Below are 20,980 nucleotides of genomic sequence, written 5' to 3'. Positions count from 1 at the left end.
AAGCCCACAAGGAGTTATACACATAAGTAAATTACATTATTGAAACCAGCAAAGAAAAACACATGTTTCCTGAAGACTTCATAATGGTGACAGCATTACTAAGTTTTTAAAAGGCAATAATAGTCTAACTGACAAAATCATTTTACCGTGCCCAAATATAAGTTCTCTTTGCCGCTGCTGGACGCTCAAACCTTGCCATTTCATGGTGTTCAAACCGCCGCTATTATCAGCATGTCTCTTTTTGCAAACTGCAGGCGTCTTCAACAGGCATTGTGAAAAGTTCTGTTCGTAAGGCCTTCAACACGCGGCCATAGATTAAAAACAAGCAAAGACGTTTCTCAGTAAATGTCAAAAAAGGTCGGGAACGTATGTGTAAATTAGTGGCTGTTGCCGATTCCTTGTAACAAAAAAAAGCAGTAAATGTTTTTCGAGGACGTGACAAGTGCTCGTGACATTCGGGAATGAAGTGACATTTCACGCTGTACCAGAGAGACATCCCTATATAAACACAAGTGTTGACTAGCTTCTAACGGCTGTATGAGTCCGCTTTCTAAATATGTTCTTTCTAGCAGCTTCGTCCTTATGGCTTGGGTTTACTATTGTTTGCTGCCATGCACACGAAGAAAACAAGATTAATGCAAGCCACGTAAGCTTTGCGTGTATACCTTGTTGCCTAATTTTAGAAAAATTCTGGTTTTCTTTCACTCAACACGGCTGCGTGATGACCAAAGGATATTTTTAGTGTGTTGGAAATCAAACTGGTTCGAATAGACAGGAAGCACTTAGAAATCTGAAAGTGCGCATCACTTTGAAGAGCATTACCTTAATGCCTACGATAACTAGAATAACTACCCTGAGCACATTTGTTAGCCCTGGATAAGTAAATCTCTTAGATAAATATAACCGGCCGGCCGCAGCAATGCGTGAAGAGCACGGCATGAAGTCTGAAACGGCGCTTGAGGTCAGTGGCCTGAGATAATCGAAGAGTCCTCGGTTAACTCTAACTGGAGATAAACGTACATTTACCTTGCAAAGCTTCCCATGAAAGCGCTCTTTCCCGCCCTTGCTCTGCACAAAAGTTTCACTGAAGTAGAAAATGGCACAGACGCCTGCAAGGTGATCCTCCTTAATAATTTATCGTGTGTTTCAAAAAAACCTGTCACTAATTGAAAAAAAAAAGAAGGTTCCTCAAGGTCTAGAGAAGCCTTCTCATGTGTAGTGATGCGAGTTTTGGCGGCAGCAGAAACATAGCTGAATCATGTTAACTAGTAAACTGGTTAACCAATTCTAATAATAAAACTTTTCGTTATAACTGCATGGCAGCTCTTTGCAATGTGATATATATAGGGTGCCGTTCATAATATACGCCGTTTTATGTTCGTAAGAAAACCCGGCAGATCATGACGGCAGCGCGTTCTCGAAACGTTTCCGTCGGAATAACTTCCGAAATATTCGCTGCCCTACTTGAAATAGAACCGGTGCAGACGGAACAGCGTTTGTGGCCCCTACTTTTCCGGCTATCGTTACCTTCTTCAGGCCTAGAGTGAATATTTCAAGCAGCCAGACAGCTTACTCGCGCGGCGGTAGCGGGAGCGCAAACGGGCCTAGTATCTCGCAACAAGCAAATTACACGATCCAATAAGAAGCAGGCAATATCGGTGAACACGCTCCCGCTTTCTCGAAAGCGCGAATATCGGTGCCTTTGTGCAAAAGTACGCCTGTACCCTTTCAGCGCTGCAAGCGGCTTTCGTGCGCTGGAAGTCAACTTTTTTTTTCCCCCTGAGCTTGTATTACGCGTTCAATTTGCCATTGATGACGCCTCTGGAGTAATTGACGGACTACAGATGAGGAGTTGGCGTTTTCGTATGCAGTCCAGGTCACCAACTATGTCGCAGCCCAGAGATATAAGAAGCAGAGCGGCCACATCATTCTTGCAGACTCCCAGCCATGAATGAGAGATTGTAAGACAAGCACCGATCCCCGTTCGAACCCATCGCCTGCCGCCTAGCGTGTTCATTATTGTTCACACCCTAGACAGAAACCCACAAGTATATCCCGACATTTTTCTTAGTCTTCACTCGTCCTGAAACGGTGGCGCTGCATACTTACTGTTGTGGTGCAATTATGCGATGTACGAAGAAATTGCGTTCATGAACAACTTCGAGTTGAGACAATCCTTTGTTCAGAATTGCTGCGTCAACTGTAGCTCAATATCAGGTTGTTTTTAATTGGAGTTGCATGCATAAATGGTCATATCAAATTAAACCTGCTAGGAAGTGAGAGCTATGCTACGCTGGGAAAATTACCCAGATAGAAATATGCGCGTCAGCGTGCATGCGCATATCGGTTTCATTTAGCCAGATGGCGAGAGATGCTGTTGATGCCTGCGCGTGGGCCTGACACATAGGGACCTATAGAGACATGCGCAGTGGAGGCGCGTGGTACGCGTTCGCACTGAAGCCTTTCAATGAACTAAAGGTACCGAAACCTCCTACCGCCTCCTCCTATTCAGGCGCTCCTCTCGGCTCCCCCCGGGCGCGTACGGTGGCAACACCAAGACTGATTTCAGATAGCACACGCTCGTAACACTCGCCCTTTGGCGCGAAGTAGACCAGCGCTCCCGAATGAGTTGTGTTGCGTTTGCTGCCTTCGCTTCGGTCGAAACAAGAGCGTTCAGTGAGAAATTAAAAATATGTTTACTTCAATAACTATCCCGAACAATGATGCATTGATTCATCGAAGCTTTTCGAATACCGATCCTTTGATTACAGAGTACACCGCGGAACTCAAGCTCTCGAGCTATATTACGACACTGTAGTGTTCAATCAAACAATGCATAACATTGCTGCTTCAATGCATAACCAACTCGCCCATCAGCTCGTGCTTTCAAGACGCTATAGTGGATATTCTAGAAGTGTTGTTTTTTTCGGGTCGCGCCTTTTGCCCAATCGTATTTTAAACTTTACGCTTCCAATACGAAATGGATAGTATACTCTGTGAGTGTATATATCTGGCTGTTACTTTTGTTACAGACAGATGTGCGGTCTACGCTTTATATGAACCGATAGCGGCGTAATACTTCCGAACCGTATTCTACTTCCAAAGGCTCGTTTGTACGCACAATGGGTAGTACTTTTCGAGGCGCATTTGTCCACTCCCCTTAGTTTTTTTTTTATTGCTGGAAAGAAAGCTGGGCAATCGTTTTGAAGAGGCTAAATATTGCCCAGACAGGCCACATGCTAACGTAGCAAGGATTCTAGTGGCTGCAGTCACTTGTGTTTCTGTGTAGATTGGAGAATAGGGTGCCGTAATTGCCTATTGTTACAGGGATAAGATAAAAAAATTTTGCTGTAGGACGAATTGTCTTAGTTGATTAACAGCAATGACAACACCCGTTACAAGTACTGCTACGTGCGAAGCTGCAGCACTTCGTGACTCACTAGAAAGCTGTTTGTTTATGTGACTGTCATAATTATGTGACTGCGTCAGCACAAGCAATAATGATTGATAAGATGATATTGGCTTCCGTCATGAATTACGACTAGCAGCCTGGACTAACACAGCAAAAAAGCAAGATTTGTTATAACACAACTTTATCAGAGATGATGCAAGGCACGGAAAGATAACAGTATGAACTTTCATAAATAATTTAAAATAATGCACAACTGATAACACGCCAGCACGCCGTACTCAAGGCCATATTAGCTTTAAGAACGCCAAATATTGATTGCCAGCGTATGTGCGCGCCCCGGCGTCAGTGCATCCTTCCTATCCACCTTACAAAAGTTCAACCAGCCAGTTTGGCACGTGCATTTGGCAGTGTGTCGACGGCCATGAACATGTTTGCTACTTTTTAGCGGAAGTCCTCGCTTGCGTACCCAAATATCAAGCAGACATATACGATGTATTCAAAAGATAGCTGTCGTTACTGTGCCCACGCTTAGTAACGGCCGTCTTTCAGAACAACCCCGCCAGAAGAAATTGGTTCAGCAGTGTGCGCAATATCATAGGTAGGCCTGCACTACGAGCAGCTTGATAAGCGAGACTGAAACATTGAGAGCCGTCGCTTTAGTATCGAGTTCGTAGGCGAAGGAATACAACTGAAAGAAAACAATTATGTGCAGCAACGAGCGCAACTTCACAGCTAGAACTGCACTGCTAGCAACGTGATCATCGGGAGTTGAAATATAAAGACCCGCTTCGTTTGTCTTAAGTTCGTAAGCGAAGGAGTACAGCTGCAAAAACATAAATACATCCAGCAATACGGGCCACATAACAGCTAGGCCTGCACAACGAGCAGCATGAACGGCGGAGCTCTAACTTAATGAGGCCTAACTCGTGAGCGAGTCGAAATACAACTGAATCAATGTGCTATGCAATGCCCGCAACATGGACGCTTGACTTGCAGGGTCAGCAGCGCCATCGGTGGAGCAATACAGGACGATGCTTTGTTTTCGCAGCCTTCGAGGGAACGTACTAACCATAACCCGGCAGATCGTCATTTACTGCGATGACAAACTGCAGTTTCCCACGCTTCGCACCAAATCTTCGGAAAACACAGGAATGAGTAGTGAAGGATGATCACTTAGCTCATAAAGGCGCAGACCCAGTGCGCTGTCGGATGTTTCGTGGACTATACTGCGTAGCCAAACCATTCGGCGAGCCGTGTTGTTTTTAGCGGAGGGAATAACGAAACGCATTTTGCCGTTGTCTGCTCGGCTTTTGCACCCCTAAGCACAACACAAGCTGTGCGTCGTCGCAGCAAGTAAACGCCGTCAGCACTGCCGAAACCCTCCCCGCCAAGTCTGCCACATAAAAACAAAAGCAAGCACACCCGGGAATGGCACTAGCGTCGGCTGCGGAGGAAAAAAGCACGCGGTAGCACGCGACCGCGGCGCTTCGAGCGCGGCGCTTCTACCTACCCCCCCGGGGCGCGACAGGGAAGAGGGAAAGCGTCTTAGTTGAAAGGTCGTCATTAGTTTTGGTACATTCAATTGCCTTAGGTCGCGGTGCGCACTATACTTAGTCGCTTAAAGTGTGCCACCGGAGGGCCGTCACTGCAGAGCCAAGACGGACGTTGAAGCCATAGAAACAGTGCAAGAACAGCTGACCCGGACATTATGCACAACGTCGTTCACATGCAGGCAAGCCCTATAATAAAGTCTAACAGCTCTCTAGTGATATTCCCCGACTGGACGGCACACTAAACCCTCATCTAAGATTGTTGCGGTGATTGCAAGTTTTCTCAATGTGTTGTGTTTAGAGTAGCTATCCGGTCATGCGCAAAATCTTCAAGCACTAGTACTGTGACTCACTCCCGGATGATGCATGAGTGTCTGGCTGGTAGCACTCGCTCTGTGGAGAGGATTAAAGCGCCTGCAATGTAGAGGACAAAACGCTGGTCTATACCGCCCAAACTACGTTCTCTGGCCCACTCTGGTATCCGCTCTAAACATCTGGCTACATTTCTATGATCAAGTGATAATGCCCCTCGAGGCAGGATGGTTGTGATGGTGGAGGCCAGACTGCGTGGCCCGTCTTTTCGCGGCTTGCTGACCACCGTAGCTTCCCTAGCTCCTTTCGCCGTCAGAAGCTGAGTCAGCGCTGCCGGCTGCTAAACCAAAATTATGCTGCTGGGTGCATAATTCAACGTTTCTTTTTGTCTATCTTCTTGTGCGGGAACTCTGGAATCTATGGCAGGGGTAGAAGACTTCATGCACACCTTTGTCCACTTATTCTAAGTGTCAGCGCCAATTCATTTCTATAGCTGCAGGAGGAAAGCCAAATGGAGCGTCGTATCGCTGTCATGGCCATGGTATCGAGCAGAAAAAAACTTCTTGCTCGTGTGTGTTTCCAGCCACAGTCTGCGAAGACAGAGCAACTTCGTTTTTCGATGCCTCAGACAAATCGCACGCCTCTGCTGTCCCTTGGGCTGCTTGCATGCGCAGGAACTACTCATTTTTAGCCACCAGTTCTCCTTCATCAGAAGGCTGAGCTGAAGTGTTTCAAACCGAACCTAGTTCGAGTTTCATACCTCCGGCTCTGACGCGAAAAATTTCACCGCGTCATAGTTATGACAGCGCTTCTGACGGCAGAAGCAAGGGCGAAGCCATGGTCGCCAACGAGCCGCGAAAATACGGACCATGCTATCATTTTGGCCGTTCTTACTGAAACCCGAAAGAATAAGGTGCTGAAATGGTGAACTGCGTATCTGAGTCAGCGAAAGCAATGCTGTGTGTGTAGGCGGTATTAAGATCGACGTCAACAAGTCTCGCCGGGTGGCCGCCAGTACGCCTGCTTCTACTGTGTATGGCTGCGAGCAACTTGAGTGTGATTACCTTCGGGCCTGCCGCCATGGACCGCACGCCCGGAGAGGACCCAGGTGACAGCTGGCTTCAATTACGGAGTTTGCCCGGTTGGAGTGCAGGACCAAAACCAGACCCCCTTCACAAAGTGCCTGCACGTGTAGAACGCCGCCGCCGCCTCGGGGAGACGAACGTTATCTTCCCCATTTGCCGTGGCCATGCCGGGGAACAAAGGGCCTCGTTTCGTGTGGCTCTGTGGCGTTCCAACCACCACGACAGGCCGGCGGCATCCTCTCCGACCCTCGCGAACTTCTCCAGGCATGGGGAACCACTTTCGACCTTTTCGCGACCTCGCTTTCGGCCTCGAGCGGCGGGTGTCTTTGATTATCAGCAGATGTCGGTGACCCGCAGAAACCTTCGACTGGCCAGAGGCCATCACCTACCGCAGTCAACGCTACCTCGACGACAACCTTCTTTCCCTCAGGCTCCATATGTGACGGGGGCGTGGCCCTAAGTGCAGTGGTGTGTTTGTGCGCACAAGTTTGTGTTGTTTGTGATCTGGGCCCCTCCCACCCCGGCGTGGTCGTCCTCAACCTAGGGAATTTAGGGAAGGAGAACAGTATAAAAGTCGACAACGAGTGCGGCAGGACAGCCTCTCTTAGCCTCCCATAGCCTCTCTTAGCCTCCCATAGCCTCCCATAGAGTCTCATTTTGGAGCCTCACTTCAGTCTCTTATGCTTGTAAAAAGATGTAAATAAACGCTATCGTAATCTTCCTCCCATCACTTAACTCTTTGACTTGGCGGCACTCCTGTCCTTGTGGTGGTGGGAACGGGTGTCGAAGCTTGACCACGGTTCCGTCAAGCGAGCAGCAGCAGCAGCAGCGAGCTGGCAACGACTCCAGAATCCCCCATCTTCGCCAACAAGTGGTGGCAGCTCCAACAACTGGTGGCAGCGGTGGGATAGAAGCCCCAACTCCCCCCAGACCCAACAACTGGTTGGCAGCGGTGTGATGAACCAGGTGACATGGTGCTGCATCTGCGGGTGTGTGTTTGGCTTTTGCTTTGGATCCTCCAGGCTTCAAATTCTGGGTTAATAATTTGAACTGCTGGTTTATCGGGTGTTTGTATGTCTGTAGCACAGGGGTAGTTGCTCAGAATCACCATGAGCGAGCAAAGCCAATATTTAAAAGCAGCGACCGTGGACCTGACGAGGTTGTCGAGGACAGAACTGTTGTTCTTGTGCGATGAGTTGGGAGTGGATGTGGAGGAAAGAGCGGAAGATTCCGATATTGTCCAGGCAATCCAAAATTTAGAAACGGAGGAAGAAGATGATTTTGAAATTGCTTGGGATAATATGCACAAGTGGGTAAAAGAAGAGCAGCTTAAAAGAGCTGAGGAAGCGGAAAGAGAGAAGCTAGAGGCACAGCTACAGGAGCGTGAAAGAGCTGAGGAAGCGGAAAGAGAGGAACGAGAGGCACAGCACCAGGAGCGTATGGAGAAGCTAGCAGCGGAGCTAAAAGAGCTTAAACTCGAGGCTGAGAAAAGGCGGCTAGCAAAGCTCAACGGGCTTAATGGGGACGAAGTAGCAATGAGTGACGCTATCTCCGTCCAGACAGGGCCTTCAATGCTCCAGTTAGAGAGACGTGACGCCGTAAGAAAGGATTGCGAATTGGCGCAAAACCGGCATGGATGGTACACGACAGAGCGCGGCCAAAATAGAGAGGCTACAGAGACCGTCTCCGAGTTAGCTAAGTGTAACTCCGCGAGAGCTCGTTCAGAAAACGAATGGAGAGGGCACGGATGGCGTCGGACAAAGCCGAGCCAAGAGAGACTTCCCAAGCTAGCTAAACAGAACGTCGCCCTGTTCGACAGTCGCAAACCTGCGAATAAGGGCCGAGAAATAGAGTCTAACTGGCACGGACGGTTTAGAAAAGAGAGAGCTCCGAATAGAGGCTGTGTAGTGAGAGTAGGAACCGTCGCCGAGTTAGTTAAGCGCGAGGACGCTAGAAAGGGGCCTGTACAGGCGACTAACCGGCACGGATGTGAAAGGGATAACTTCCCCAAAGGTAGAGGTATCAAAATGGAAACAAAGGGGAGCCCTTTAGGAATGGCGAATCGTGGCAACTCCGATTTGAGGCGTCACTGCGGTGCCAGTGACAAAGCCAGGGTTGTGGCTACCTCAGCGAAGCTGGCGTATCAAGAGTGCGAAGCTGCTGTTGAGTTAAAACGCAGTATTGAAAGCCAGGCTGAGACAGAGGAAGAGAGCCCGATTCGAAAAGAGCAGTGCGTTTCGGAGGAAAGCACTGAGAGCGATAAGCCAGCTGCAGAGGACTACCTTCAGGGGAGCGAACTGCTCATTTCCGGGGCAGCTGAAGGTCCGTCTGTCAGCTCTGTAGAGATGACCATCTGTTGCGAAGGCAAGGAGGTCAATTTGCCGCCTAAGGAAGGATCAGGCAAGTCATGTCAAGAGCTGGAGGAAACAGTCTTGGTTCAGGCGGTGCACGCGGAAAGTTCAAAGCGAAAAAGGAAAAGGGCAAGAACCAAAAGGAAACGGTTGAAATGTCAGGCCCTAAATTCGCGTGCGTGTACAGGGGCTAGTGTTAGCACAGATGAAAATGCGGCAGGAGGGAAAGAGAAGCCTTCCCGCATTAGAGCTCGCAAGCTTGCGGCTAAAGTTACTGGTCAGGCGACACGCGTGGATTGTTGTAAACTTGACCGCAGTAACAGAAAGGGAAGACCGCATCTTCCAAGCAGAGCAGGAGGGGGGTTTTTCAGAGGGCATCGGCCTGCGGGAAAGCCTAGACAACCCGTACCTGACAAGAAGGCGGAAAGGGAAAAGGCAAAGCGGCCCGAGAGACCGGGAAGCGCTAGGTTGCGCGACCGTCAGCGCATGCGAGCACAGGGATTGAGAAACAGAGACCCCGCACGCAGGCATGTTCACCGCGCGCAGTTGAAAAAAAGGATGCGTCCTTCACTTTCGGCACTGGATTCCCGGAAGCGCGCAGGGCGAAAGGGTAGCCGATCTTCGTGCTGGGGGCGACAACAAAGAACAGCTTCCCGCGCTGGTCGCTGTGCGTCGCCAAGAGCCGGTTCTCGACTTTGCAGGCGCTACCAAGGCTTTCTGAGCGTGTCGAGGGGGCGCGGAGACGACAGAGGGAGTCGTAGATGGCTTTTTTCAGTGGCCTTTTGTAGCGAAATGACAGCAGTGTCATCAGTCAAAGCGCGACCCCAGAGGGCGCGTCTGAAGGGCTAATCACTTCGACACGGCGGAGGTGAGTCAGCTTTCACCCCCACGTAGCCATTCGAAGTAGCTGTTTTTTTGTACTTTTTTGATGTGCGAAATCAAAAAGGGAAGGCCTACTTTGTTTTGAGCTAAAGATTTGGAGTTGACCGGACGTTACTGTGTTTTCTCTTAAAATTGAGAAAGATTAAAGTCTGAGTTAGAAATGAGAGTTAAATTTGCCATGCTACCGAGAAATAAGGGCACTTAAAGGAGTATAGCGAAGATTCCCGAGTAGACGATGTGCTGTTTGCTTAGGTGGAGCCGTTTAGAGAAAGCAAGCTTCTTGGTGTTGGAATCTTGGCGCACGATTCTTTTGTATCTTTAGTAGATTCAGACGTGCCAGACTTGGTTGAGGTACCTGGCGGTTGTTGCTACATTAACGGCAGTGTAGCTAATGCCTTGCGAAGGCAAAGAAAGTGCGCATAATTATGCACATCTGCGCATTCGTGTTTATTGGCGCGTGGTTAGTCAGCCGATTGTGGTATTCGGATATTAACCAAATGAAGTGGCTGCAGAATTTTGCAGAGAGAGCGGCTGTAGCAGCTTGTGTACAGGTTATGGTGCCTGACACAATGAGTTTAAGAGAAGTTTTGCGCCAGTACTGGAAGGAGTACCGATTTTGATGAGCAGTCGCATTTTTGTGAGTTTAACTGGAGCAGTTGATTCTCAGTCTCGAGCGATCAAGGTTCTTTGAGAAGAGCCAGAGGATTAAACTGAGCGTGGGCCAAAATTTTAAGCAGACTTTCGATATTCGGGTGGTATAGGGGATCAGAGCTTGATTGATAAGGAATGGAGTTTCTAATCAAAATTTGTAGGCTTTGACACACCACCGCTTATCGTACAACGTGGCAGTCTGTCTTTGGCGACCTCAGATGTGACGCGGACGCTCGATTTGACCCTAAATTCGGGCAAAATTGAGGGGTCAGTATTCTGGAGCAGGGTTTTGTTTGGTACTAAAAGGAAGCCTGGTGGGCCTTGAGTGAATTCCGAACGCTTGCGCGTGGAGCGGTGCTTTGTTGTTTGGAACGTCCCATCTGTGCTTTCCTTTGTTGGTGGTTTGGTGTTTTGGGTTTCCCTTGGAAGTTGATGTTGCAAGCCAAGATATCAACGTGGACGCGAGCCCATCTCTTCCTGCCCAGCGGTGGGGAACGCTGGCCATTCGAGATTTTCCGGGCCGCGGAGGAGCTATTAAGATCGACGTCAACAAGTCTCGCCGGGTGGCAGCCAGTACGCCTGCTTCTACTGTGTATGGCTGCGAGCAACTTGAGTGTGATTACCTTCGGGCCTGCCGCCATGGACCGCACGCCCGGAGAGGACCCAGGTGACAGCTGGCTTCAATTACGGAGTTTGTCCGGTTGGAGTGCAGGACCAAAACCAGACCCCCTTCACAAAGTGCCTGCACGTGTAGAACGCCGCCGCCGCCTCGGGGAGACGAACGTTATCTTCCCCATTTGCCGTGGCCATGCCGGGGAACAAAGGGCCTCGTTTCGTGTGGCTCTGTGGCGTGCCAAGCAGCACGACAGGCCAGCGGCATCCTCTCCGACCCTCGCGAACTTCTCCAGGCATGGGGAACCACTTTCGACCTTTTCGCGACCTCGCTTTCCGGCCTCGAGCGGCGGGTGTCTTTGATTATCAGCAGATGTCGGTGACCCGCAGAAACCTTCGACTGGCCGGAGGCCATCACCTACCGCAGTCAACGCTACCTCGACGACAACCTTCTTTCCCTCAGGCTCCATATGTGACGGGGGCGTGGCCCTAAGTGCAGTGGTGTGTTTGTGCGCACAAGTTTGTGTTGTTTGTGATCTGGGCCCCTCCCACCCCGGCGTGGGCGTCCTCAACCTAGGGAATTTAGGGAAGGAGAACAGTATAAAAGTCGACAACGAGTGCGGCAGGACAGCCTCTCTTAGCCTCCCATAGCCTCTCTTAGCCTCCCATAGCCTCCCATAGAGTCTCATTTTGGAGCCTCACTTCAGTCTCTTATGCTTGTAAAAAGATGTAAATAAACGCTATCGTAATCTTCCTCCCATCACTTAAATCTTTGACTTGGCGGCACTCCTGTCCTGGTGGTGGTGGGAACGGGTGTCGAAGCTTGACCACGGTTCCGTCAAGCGAGCAGCAGCAGCAGCAGCGAGCTGGCAACGACTCCAGAATCCCCCATCTTCGCCAACAACTGGTGGCAGCTCCAACAGCGGAGTGAAGTCATGAGAAACACCGGTGTTGTCAGGTGTGCTGCAAGGGCCGTCCTTACGACTGTTTCTCTTTTCGATCGATGTCAATGATCTATCATCACATGTGTATAGTTCAATCAGATTGTGTGCCGTCTACTGTTGCGTGCATCACATTATCCGTTGTGAAAGAGAGACAAAACTGCTTCAAAAGGACCGTGACTGTATCTTTTTCTAGTGTCAGGAATAAAAAATGAACGTGAATCTTTCAGAATGCAACATAGTCGCATTAAAAAAAATGCCCAGGCTTAGCTTGGTTAAGCCAAATATGCGTTGCATATTGCGCGGCCTTTGTGCGCGAGGCGGCACTCGATTTTATCAGCAGCTTTTCCTCCGTGATGGATGGATGGATGGATGGATGGATGGATGGATGGATGGATGGATGGATGGATGGATGGATGGATGGATGGATGGATGGATGGATGGATGGATGGATGGATGGATGGATGGATGGACGGACGGACGGATGGATGGATGGACGGACGGATGGATGGATGGACGGACGGACGGACGGACGGATGGACGGACGGACGGACGGACGGACGGACGGACGGACGGACCGGACGGACCGGACGGACCGGACGGACGGACGGACGGACGGACGGATGGATGGATGGATGGATGCCACCGCCCCCTTTGAAACGGGGCGGTGGCAACCGCCACCATGCTCAGCCGTCCTTTTCTCTCTTTCTTTTCCTTTTCTGTTTTTTTTTTCTTCTTTTTCCTTTTCTCCTTTTCTTTTTTGCGTTATTTTTTTTTCTTTTCTTACGTGGTTTGGTGATGTCACGTCACCACGTGACGTGACGTCACCATACCACGTGACGTCATGTCATGTGTTTTGGTGGCTGCCCGGCCGCGCCCAAGGGCTGAACTGAGTGATTGCAATATGCTACGCATAAAATATGCCCAGGCTTAGCTTGGTTAAGCCAAGAATGCGTTGCATATTGCGCGGTCTTTTTGCGCGAGGTATTACTTGGCGGCACTCAATTTTCTCAGCAGCTTTTCCGCCGTGACGTATGGATGGATGGATAGGAGCGCCCCCTTTGAAACGGGGCGGTGGCAACCGCCACCATGCTCAGTCGCTCTTTTTTTTCTTTTTTTTAAGTGGTTTGGTGACGTCACGTCACCACGTGACGTAACGTCACGTGGTTTGGTGGCTGCCCGGCCGCGCCCAAGGGCTGAACTGAGTGATTGCAATATGCTACGCATAAAAGATCCTCAAGTCAACAGCTATAGTATGGGTGGTGTACGTGTAACAGCATTTTCATATCACAAATATCTCGGAGTTGTGTTTCTATTGGCTTGTCATGGAACACTCACATTCACTACTTACCATGCAGAGCTAGCCACCCGTTTAACTTCATTCCGTTAACGTTCTCTCAAGCCCCGCTTGAACTCAAAGAAATGCTATACCTGACTTATTTCCTTCCAATATTGGAATATGGTTGTTCTGCATCGGTCCCCTACAGGAAGCAAAATATGAACTATCTTGAGCGTGTCCAGAAACGCGCAGCCCGCTTTGCATCTGGTGACCATTAAAAAAAAAGTTCTACAATAATTTAAGACAAGCTAAATTGACCACTGGAAAATAGCAGGAAATATCTCACGTCGCGTCCTTTGAATAACATTTTTCAGGGCAGAACAGGCATTGTTAAGGACATGTACATTAAGCCACCAACTGGTGTCTCCCCAAACGGATCACTGAATAAAAATCCAGGAATACACGCGTGGGATCAAAATTTTTAGCTACGTTTTCTTCCCAAAAACAATCAGTGAGTAGGATAATTTACCAGTCCGCACTGTCACCGCTCTTCCGTCATCCTTTTCTACACATTTGCAGCGTTCCGTGTCTTATCTTCTCCAAATGACTCTGCCACTAAGGCGCTTGGTACAGCTTCGTCTTGTCCCTCGCTTTACAGTCTTGAGTCTTTCTTTGATCGCCTCCTGAGTCTGCCCATTAAATATGTGTAATGGTATGTCCTATATTGTCACGGCCTGACGTACAGGCAGGCGGTGACAACAGGTGAAAGCAGGGGCGCAGAAAAACAGGCAGGTCCGCTAGCAGCAACGTCGTCGTCGGCGCGCGGCGATCGCTCCTCGTCTTTTTTTCCACTTGCTACAATATTTCCTTGAGCTGTTGTTGTTGGGTGTTGTTGACTTGTCAGTGTCTGCGGTGTGTAAACACTTATTGTTTATGTATGTATGTCATCATCAGCCTGACTACATTTACTGGAAGGCAAAGACCTCTCCCAAGACCCTCGAATTAACCTTGTCCTTTGCTAGTTGCGGCCATCGTACCCCCGAAAACTGCTTAATCTCATCCGCCCAAATAACTTTCTGCCTCCCTCTACTGCGCTTGCCTTCTCTGAGTTCACTCCGCTGCCCTCAAGGACCAGCGGTTATCTTGCTTTCGGAATACATGCCCAGCCCAAGCCCATTTTCTCCTCTTGATTTCAACTGGGATGTCGTTAACCCTCGTTTGTTACCTCACCGACTCCGCTCTCTTCCAGTGTTTTAACGTTAAACCTATCATTTTTCGGTCCATAGCTCACTGTGTTGTCCTGAACTTAAGCTGAACCCTCTCCATGAGCCTCCACGTTTCTGCCCCTTAGGTGCGTACCGGTAAGATACAGCTACTGTATACTTTTCTCCCATTCTTATCCTTCTAGTTATTTCCCTCTCATGATCCGGGTCAGCGGTCACTACCTCCGCTAAGTAGGCATATTCCCTCACTGTTTCCAGCACCTCGCTACAGATTGTGAACCGCGGTTCCCTTGCTAGACTGTTGAGCATTACTTTATGTTTCTGCATGTTAATTTTTAGATCCACCGTTCTAATCTGCCTGTCTAATTCATTCATCATGCTTTGCAGTTCATGTTCTGAGCTACTTAGCAAGGCAATGTTATTAGTAAATTGTAGATTACTGAGGTATTCTCCGTGAACTCTTATCCCATCTGTTTCCAGTTCAGGCCTAGGAATACCTCCTGCAAACAGGCGGTGAATAGCAATGGCGAGATCGTGTCTCCCTGCCTGACACCCTTCGTTATTGGAATTTTATTGCTGTCTTTATGGAGGACTATGGCAGTAGTTCAGTCGTTATAGATGTCTTCCAATATTTGCACACAACACTCTTCTACAGTTAATTGTGTGTCAGCACGACGACGTCACTTGCCCTGACCAGGAAAGAAACCATGTATCTCCGAAACAGTTTGCCACATTTTGATTAGTTTGTGCTCTTTGTAATCCAGTGTGCGCATGTGCCACTGAAGTGTTTTTAAGTACCTGTTTGGTGTAGTAAACCTTCAGTTGATATTTAGCGCTCGTCCTGTCTCCTTCTCTGTCTTAGTCCTAGTTTTATGCGCTAGTCTTTTAATTAACTATGACAAACCAACTAGCCCAGCTTTCCGCCTTGATTTCCTTGATAACTATTCTACACCCTGATTGCTCAAGGCCTGCATGACAGCTGAGGTTTCCGCTAAGTCAAATGGTTTCTCGTAATCAGTGATGGCTATGTATAGGGGTCGGTTAGATTCTGCGCATTTCTATATCATTTGAGTGATAGTGTGAGTATGGTCGATTGTCGAGAATCCGTTGCTAAACTCTGGCTGATGACTTCTTTGGAGTCAGAGGTTGTCCAGATTCTATTAGTGATTACCTCACTAAATACCTTTTAGGCAACTGAGAGTAAGCTGCTAGGTATGCAATTTTTCAGTCCTTGACGTCTCCTTTCTTATGAATTGGAAAATGTTATCGTTCTTCCAAGCGTCTGGTACGCTCGAGGTCACAAGGCATTGCGTATACAGTGTGGCTATTTTTCTAGCACAGTCTACCCTCTGTCCTTCAACAAATCTCCTGTTACATAATCCTCACCTGCTGCTCCATTGCTGCGAAGACTTCCCACACTTCCTCTTTCTTTACTGGCGGGATGTGCTATTGCTGTGCTCTACCGTCTCTCTCATTAACGTTCTGATTGCATTGGGTACTGTATAGATTTGTGTAGAACTCTTGGCATATTTGAACTATCTTATCCATATTGCTAATGAAATTCTATTGCTAATGACATGCATCTTGTTTTTACTTATGCCTTATTTCCTCTAAACGGCTTTCAGGCTACCTCCGTTCTTTAGGGCATGCTCGATTTGCTACATATTAAACTCTCTTATGACGACTACCTTGCACTTATTTATCAAATTTGATACCTCTGCTAGTTCTATTCTGTCTCCACAGTTAGACGCTCTCATGCTTTGACGTTTCTTAATCGGATCTTTCGTCTGCTGAGATAGGTTTCCGGTATGCTGTTGAACCATCCTACCGACTACTTCTACGATGCACTTGACTATGAGATTATCGTTTACTGACGCAACATTACGGTAGTCTTGCTCAGTTAAAACTCAATATCCGTTCTGCAGGGAAATTCTGGATTCCTCTACTGTCCCTTTTACCGCTATCTCGTTAATATGCTTCCGCTTCACTAGTTTCCTCCGTTTTCTAGTCAAATCTAAGCCAATACGAGAACGTAAGATTCTGTGGTCGCTACAACGTACAGTCAGGCCGGAATGAAACGCGAACACGCATATGTCATACATTTCTGCTTTGCAGCGAGATATTCCTTTACAACCTATTTTCGATTATGCATTTCAGTAGGCCCTTTACCCAGACACATTAATCGGTCTAGTTGTACACTCCAGCTGAAAGTAGGCAGGTAAAATATTTTGTTTTCTTGACATGCTCTTTTCGCGTCTCATTCCGGCCTGACTGTACCTTACCGAGGACCTCCACATCTTCTACGATGCAAGGGTGAGCGCATAGCATGAAGCCCATTTCATTTTTAGTCTCAGCACTGGGGCTCTTGCGCGTCTACTTCCTGTTTTCTTGTTTGAGGAGGAAGGTATTATTGAACCGTGAGTTATTTCTATCCGCGAACTCTATTAATGACTCTCCCCTGATATTCCTAGAACCTATGCCATAGTCACCTACCGCCTGGTCACCAGCCTGCTTCTTGCCTACCTTCGCAGTGAAGTCGCTCGTCAGTACAGTGTACTGTGATTTTACTTTGTTCATTACCGATTCCACGTCTTCATAGCAGCTTTCAACGATCTCGTCACCACGGCCTGATGTAGGCGCGTTAGACTGCGCCATCTTCAGCTTGTACCTCTCATTGAGCCTAATTACGATAGCTGCCACGCCCTCGTTATTACTATAAAACTATAAAGTTTCCAGCTATTTCCTGATTGATCGGGAATCCCACACCTAGTTGTCGTCTATGCATTAATCCCCGTTAGCACAGTACATGTCCGCCCTTTAGAACTGTATACGCCTCAACTGTCTTCCTAATCGCATTAGCCCTCTGACATCCCATTTAAGGCCGGCTAATTTCTCGAACAGCAGTGCTAAGCTAGCCTCACTAGATAAGGTTCTAGCTTTTAACGTTGCCAGGTTCAGTTTCTAATGGCGGCCTGTCCGGAGCCAGAGATTCTTAGCATCTTGCGCAGCCTCACAAGTTTGACCGTCGTCTTGGTCACTTGCTCCGCAGCCGCTTGGGACTTAGGGACGAGGGTTCATTGGCTTTTTTCATTGAAGGGTGCGGCCAAGTAGTAGACCAGGGTGGACAAATCCTGTTCTGGTAAGGGAGTGCGTTGTTCTCGTCACCGAAATCAGGCCGCATCCCAGGCCTGGTTATGCAATTCCATCGACAAGCAGAGTTGTTTTTTTCTTAAACCCGGTAGAGAATTGCGAGGCACAGGGATTCGAACACCGGTATTCTTGCACGTGAGGCGGATGCTCTGCCTCTACGCCATCGCTGTGTGTATGTACGGGTTACTATCGTTGACTGCCATTTTGTGTATATACCTTCCTGCTACAATAATGCCCGTCCGGGCGCTGTTGCTAGTGTAAATAAATATGGAAGTGTGCGCCAAAGGCCATCAACTAATCGGGCTAGAGTGAACGAAACGCAAACTAATGCCTACTAGCAGCAACATCGCATAGAATATACAATTCAAACGACCTTAGAAATGGAGGGAAACTTGAAGCTACTTTATAATGAAAAAAAAAAACGTGTGTAAAGTATAATAAATACAAGCATAAATAAATGCGAGTTAGTTTTTTGTTTAGTTAAAGAAAAGGGCGTGTGCAGTTTCTTTCTGTGGTACTAATATCGCAGCTTGCTTCAAGTGTCATATCTAGTACAGCCCTAGTGCTCGTGTGCAGCATTCTTAGCGTATGAACAGCACCTGTGTGACACCTGTGTGTGTGGTGGGTTTAGCATTGCCACTTTGTCGTTGCGTTGTTTTTTATTGCGAAAGCAACACTAAGCTCACTAACGGCCTTTCGCGTAGCGGCGGCCGGTATCCACGTTTGACCTTTACAATGACCTCTGACGTGGCAACTGTCGCGGTGCACACCTGAACCGCACCATACAAGAAGGGAGGAAGTGGGAGTGAAAGAAGAAATACGAAGAGGAGCCGTAGTGAAGACAACGAAAATTCTATTTCAGGAAAGGAAATCACACAGTAACTGTCTCGCATCTCTCGGTGGCCACCCGTAATTCGTTTGCAGAGGAAGGGAGGAAGTTAGAGCGAAAGAAGGAACACAAAGATTGTCCCTAGTGAAGAAAATGAATTAGAGGAAAGGAAATTACGCACGAGGTAGCGCCGCTGCGCGGAGGAGAGGCGACAGTTGGCACGATTCCAGCGCAAGGACGGACACCGCGAGCACGGACGGACGCCGCGAGGACGGACGGACACCGCGAGCATGGACGGACACCGCGAGCACGGGCCATTAAAGGCTTTCGTCTTAAAATGAATTAGAGGAAACGAAATTACGCTCAGGCGCTAGTGGCGTTAGAGCGTCACGTCATACCAGGAGCGAGAGACGGGCTACCAACGGCTCGTCGGGTAACGGAGGCCGCTTGCCACGGCGCGCCGCGCTCCTCCCACTAGAGGCGCTGGTGACGTTATGGCATGACGTCATGCCAGGAGGGAGAGACGGGCTGCCAACTCGGCTCGTCGGCTAACGGCGGCCGCTTGGCACGGCGCGCCGCGCTCCTCCCATTAGAGGCGCTGCATATGCAGTATAAAACTTCGCCGCGTGTGGCTCAGTGGTTATGGTGCTCGGCTACTTACCCGATAGACGCGGGTTCGATCCCGGCGGCGGCAGCTGAATTTCGATGGAGGCGAAATTCTAGAGGCCCGTGTACTGAGCGATGTCCGTGCAGTTTAAAGAACCCCAGGTGGTCGAAATTTCCTGAACCCTTTACTAGGGCGTCCCTAATAGCCTGAGTCCCTTTGGGACATTCAACCCCCTGTAAACCCCAAACCCCAAACGCAGTATAAAACACCTGCTTTCAAAACCTACCAGGCTTAACCAAAGCTAAGCCCCTGCCAATTTTTTGGAAAGTGTCTGTGAACAAGGTGGGCCGTGCCGCCGCGGTGGCTCAGTGGTTATGGTGCTCAGCTGCTGAGCCGAAAGACACGGGTTCGATCCCGGCCGCGGCGGCTGGAATTTCGATGGAGGCGAAATTCTAGGGGCCCGTGTACTTTACGATGTCAGTGCGCTTTAAAGAACCCCAGGTGGTCGAAATTTCCGGAGCCCTCCACTACGGCGTCCCTCATAGCCTGAGTCGCTTTGGGACGTAAAACCCGTTAAACAAAACCAAACCAAGGTTCGCCGTCGCCTGAACGGTTTTCAAATCCCCCGGCTTGATACGCGTAACCACGGTGTGAAGGCAGCCCGGTGCAGTGGGCTGCTAGCCGCATTGAAAATTAAATACAGATTATCCACGCATTATCAGAGTGGTCGCATACGCCATGAAGGGTGCTAGCTTATCGACTCATTGTCAGGGCCACTTTTCGTACCAAGCCCGAGTGAGGCAGATATGGTGTTTCCAGACAGGCACCCCTTAGAGCGCGTAATAGACCCGCATTCTCTGGCGACTGGGTGACGCAGTTACGCGTTTGAGTAAGCGGCTACGCATCCTGAGCACTTCAGTCTACGATTGTATACATAATGATGGCAACGAAAGCATCGATAGTAGTGATCCAGATGCAGTATGCAAAATAAAAGTGAGCGGTTGAACTTATCCAAGATTTTTATTTCAGGTGCTGTCTCCACCTTATAACTATTTCCTGATGAATAGAAGCAGCGGAGCGAACACAACATTCACGACGAGAATGCCTTGCGTTGAGTTGGAATACATAGTATACAATGACACATCAGACCTCACGATATTGGATACTCGTAACAAGACCTCCGACTGGTAATCGGATTTCTCTCTTTGTGGTTTCTTGTGTGTAATGCTTTCTCCGCATGATGTGCAAAACGCAGACAAGAAACATCTTATCTATCATAGTTAAAGCTCTTGTTCGGGCTAGTAGGTTCGTGGTCGTGGGCAAGTAGGTTCATGTTCCTTTGCGAGTGTATTTAATTCTCTATGCGAGTGCTTAAGCATTCCTCAGGAAAGCAAAACTTAATTTCCGGCTTGTAAAATCTGCCCATCAATGTGTTAAAGGCTTTAGGGTGAAAACGAGCATTGAGTGTAAAGATAAACGAAGTCATCAGAGTGCACTTCAGGCCTGCCTAATTACCCTACACCGGTATGAGCTGTGCGGTCTGTCTGGAAACTGTTCCTACGAAAGTGTTCACGTTTGACGGTGCGTCTTATTTAAACATCTTAATGATGCTTAAACACCACTACATCTTACAAGATGTAGTGGTCTTATTTCTTTACTGCCTGAATTTGACTAAACATATCCTCTCAAGCAAAAGAAGGCCTCACAACTGCTCACAAATTCATGCAGGAACCAGAAAATGTTTGAAGTTAGCGTGAGCAAGGTGGATCCGGCTGTTCTACATTTCGAAGAATTTGAACCTGATGCTGGTGGTAAGAAGCAGTAAATTACGTTACCAAATAGGAACACTTTGGCTTCATATTACTTATATATTCATTTAATTACTTTCTTTCATTTACCGGCAATGCAGTAAAGTTAATCTACTGATTAAGCATACAATATATATTCTGCCACCATTCTCCTGTGGCTGTCCCGCCTGCTTCTTGCATTTCTCTTGCGAGTATTGGTGGCTTTCGGAATATAGGTCTCATGCTCTGTCAAGATTCACCCCGCTTGCTCATTAAGCAACTCGAGGAACAGAGTTTGAGCGCGAGTGT

General features: G+C 48.5%; 1 long non-coding RNA gene across 1 annotated transcript; it reads left to right on the top strand.

Moving 5' to 3' along the window:
* The first annotated feature begins 523 nt into the window (after window positions 1-523).
* LOC149344996 (uncharacterized) lies at window positions 524-20,695 on the top strand. Its single transcript, XR_016282807.1, has 3 exons — window positions 524-646; window positions 19,914-20,071; window positions 20,613-20,695. It is a non-coding gene; the product is annotated as an uncharacterized LOC149344996 (long non-coding RNA).
* Window positions 20,696-20,980: the final 285 nt, after the last annotated feature.

The sequence above is a fragment of the Amblyomma mixtum genome, chromosome 5, assembly GCF_055824585.1.
Source record: "Amblyomma mixtum isolate Tamu chromosome 5, ASM5582458v1, whole genome shotgun sequence".
NCBI lineage: Eukaryota > Metazoa > Arthropoda > Arachnida > Ixodida > Ixodidae > Amblyomma > Amblyomma mixtum.
Note: the sequence above shows the minus strand (reverse complement) of the source record. Positions and strands in the feature narration are given on the sequence as shown.